This window comes from Apium graveolens, chromosome 11 (assembly GCF_009905375.1).
Source record: "Apium graveolens cultivar Ventura chromosome 11, ASM990537v1, whole genome shotgun sequence".
Lineage (NCBI taxonomy): Eukaryota > Viridiplantae > Streptophyta > Magnoliopsida > Apiales > Apiaceae > Apium > Apium graveolens.
Window position 1 is genome coordinate 177,637,170 of NC_133657.1, and position 3,478 is coordinate 177,640,647.

At 33.3% G+C, this 3,478-nt stretch overlaps 1 long non-coding RNA gene across 1 annotated transcript; it reads left to right on the plus strand.

Annotated features, from left to right (window-relative positions):
• Nucleotides 1–1,058: 1,058 nt before the first annotated feature.
• Nucleotides 1,059–1,762, plus strand: LOC141696748 (uncharacterized). The gene is made up of 3 exons (XR_012564481.1): nt 1,059–1,117; nt 1,479–1,601; nt 1,702–1,762. It is a non-coding gene; the product is annotated as an uncharacterized LOC141696748 (long non-coding RNA).
• The last annotated feature ends 1,716 nt before the right edge of the window (nt 1,763–3,478 follow it).

The following is a 3,478-nucleotide window of genomic DNA, read 5'->3' on the forward strand; positions in this document are numbered from 1 at the left end:
TTTTATTCCACTCATGAATGAAAGATGTGAACATTAGTATTCTACCTCATGGCTGCTCTTGTTGTTGTACATTGTTGCTGTAAGTTTTCGTGGACTTAAAGGACCTGAAATTCCAGGGGCACGGCGTGAAGGTTTGGCTGCAAACCACCCTGTTGTTTTGGTACCTGGCCTGAGTAATGTGTATCATGTTCAAATATAACCTAACAGGCTAACAAACTAAGGACCCAAACATAATAAATCAAACTATCAAAGCCCGAAATAGCCATGCTAAGATAAAATCCAGTTTATAGCCAAACCAATCTAATATGTGTCAATATATATAACAAAATAACAGGGATGATCCCCTTAAATTCTCATGTGATGTTTTTTTTAGTTCACGGTTTCTGTTCCTGATGCATGTATACATTTACTCTCTCGTCAATTGCTTTGAAAGAATAGAATTAAAAGTTTGATTGTTTAAATTAGTCATTGTTCATGTAAGGTGAATATAAGCTTTATATTTTGTATAGCCCATACATAAACTAACACAAATGTTTTTTTTTCTGATGAATGTTTAGGCAAGGCAATCACTTATCATCAGAGTACTTTTTCCTATGCTTGCTCATCCCCGTCATCCTGTAAGTTCTTATTCTCTACTTTATCTTCATGTATAAACATATACAGATTAATGTTTGAATCATTTCTTGAAGAAACTAATATTTTAACTTCTACTAAAATCTAGCCAATATTGGAGAAACTAATTAAGGTCAGAAATAACTTGTAAGATATCGTCAAAACAGAAAAACAATCGCTAATAAATTAATAATGGTGATTTAAGATGTTAGGCTGCTTATTAATGGCTGTAATTTCCGCCAGAACCTTAAGATTAATTTAAAAATGTGATTTTGTTAATGTTATATATGTATCAGCTCTGGAGAAGAGACATCGAGTCCCCTCTGCCTAGAATCGGTTTAATAAGTGAGTATCGATCAGACCAACATTGTCAGTATAAATGCATACATAAATATATATCAGTGATGATATATGTGGGTATGAATATGCAGGGATGAAATTCAACAAATCAAAGCAGCAAATCCAGATATCAGCCACAGAGAAGCATTTAGTGCTGCGGCTAAATGTAAGTATCCCGTTGTTATAAATGAACATCAGGGTTCGGACTTCTTGATACAATGATTAGGCTAATATGAAAAAAGAAATCTCTCTTTTTTACCAATTTCACTTCATCAGTGGGCACATTTTCCACCCATCCATTTTGGTCTCATGACTGCTGATCAAACTACTGCCAAGAAGATCTTGAGTTTTAGGTTGTGTTGAACATTGCAACCTTTATATTATTATTTTTAGCTTGAAGAGCAATGTCGGTTTAGAATAGTGATAATATTTACTGTTTGCCCAATACTGCAACTTTCTGATGATGGTTGATTGAAATTTAAGTTTAAGAACAGTCTTAATTCTTTATGATTGAGATTCTGTTTCAGGAATTTGAGCCACCTGTACCTGTTCATCCTGAGGTAGACCCAAAAACAGTAGCTTAAGTTATTCTGGGGGGAGGTGCTGGAACTTGTCTGTTTCCACGGACTAGCAGAAGAGCTAAACCAGCTGTAAGTGATTATTTCATGTGTGTTTGTGAAATAGTTTTTCCTGTGGTTGCTTATTATACATCGAGTTTCTTTTAGGAAGTATGTATTATTTGAAATGCAGAAATTGTTTCACATGGAAGTAATTATGAAGATTATATGTAATGTTTGGTGAGGTAGCAGAGACTTACAAAGATTTTGCAGCTAGCCTTCCTGAAGATGAGTGCTGGTTATGCGGTTTGTGACTATGATTTTGTGACCTTAGAGAATTAGCACAAGAGCAGAATTTTATTCATTTCATGGTAAGTACAAAATATAAGGTCTTAATTTTGCTTTATTTGCATTCCATTTCATTAAGTTCATTTATTTCTCATGTGTATATGGTTGCAAAGGTGTCCTGATACTGTAAAAGGTACGGAGCAAAATGATTTACGCAAGCTCTGACAGATTCAAGAGGGAACTCGATGGCATCCAGTTTGAGTTGCAAGCCACTAATCCAATGGGACTTGATGTTTTCAATAGCTTAGCCAATTAAAATGTATAGAGAATCTTTAAGTTATACTTCTAATTCTTGTAGAGAATTTTTGTATTGTAAATTTAATTTCAATTGTGAAATAACAATTGGATTGTCATAATACAATTTAATTTTAAAATTGGTTTATTTCAAACAATTAAATTAAATTTGTAAATAGTTGTGTGAAAGCCACTTAAAAAATGATGAAAACCGTTGTATGTCTCACTGCACATATTTTTTTTAAAAAACTGTTGTCTTTTAATATTTTTTGCAATGTTTTAAATCTTTTACTCCATTGTCTTTTAAAAAAACATTCATAAAAGAAGCTTATAAACGGTTGTTTATGACAATATCGTATAAGGTAACAATAATGGTTTTTCTACAAAACCATTGTTGTTAAGTTAGATAGACAATAGTTTAATAAAGAAACAGTTGTTTTAAAAAAGTTCCAACAATGGTAAATATAGAGTACCCGTTGTGCCTTCTTGATTGTAACCACTATTAAAAACGGTTGTCTAATTTCTCTTATTACAAGGGTTAAAACAACCGTTGTCTGGTATTCTATCACACGAGTGTTGGATAGACAACGGAAACTATACATGTCACACAACGGTGCAAAACTGTTGTATGATTGCAAATATGTTGTAGTGCCTGTTAATACTAATAGAGCGTAGATCGCGAGAGCACGATACGTGGTGTTTGAACAAACTTTGCATCTCCATTAGCCAAAAAAATTATAAAGTTTCTTAAAGTAAACAATCTCATCTATAAATTAAATATTTTTTTTTCGCATTAAACAATTTCACGTTTTTATTACTATTTTTATTGCCATTTATACATCGAAACCCTTGACAAAGTACCTACATAACCTATATTTATAGGAATCAAATTCCATGTAATTCTGAGGTTATCGAATCCTTTACTTGATAAGAAAATCGTGTTTTGACAAGTCATTCCAAGTGTCAAATGTTTATCCAACTGTTACCAAGTGAGTTCCTATTATCCTAGCTCTTGCGCTCACTCAAAACCTAATTAATCCATATTTAAGTGTAATTATCCGATAAATCTTGTATATATCATTTACCTGGGAGTTATCACCACATTTTTAGTGGTTGAAATGCATTAGGAAACCATTCCTTGAAGATAGAATCCATTCCCTTTGATTTTTACGAGGTATAATCTTTGTTCAATAATGATTCTTTTGAGCGAGGTGCGTAGGTATGCATGTACAAACACCTCTCCAGCCTGAACAGCTACCACAATGCTTCCAACACCTCACCTACCTAACCAAGGCTACACCTATCGACAAATAACACACTACGCCATAGATTGGATGCAAAGAAAAGTGTAATAGTAGCGTTGAAAACCAATGTCTACCGCAACCCCT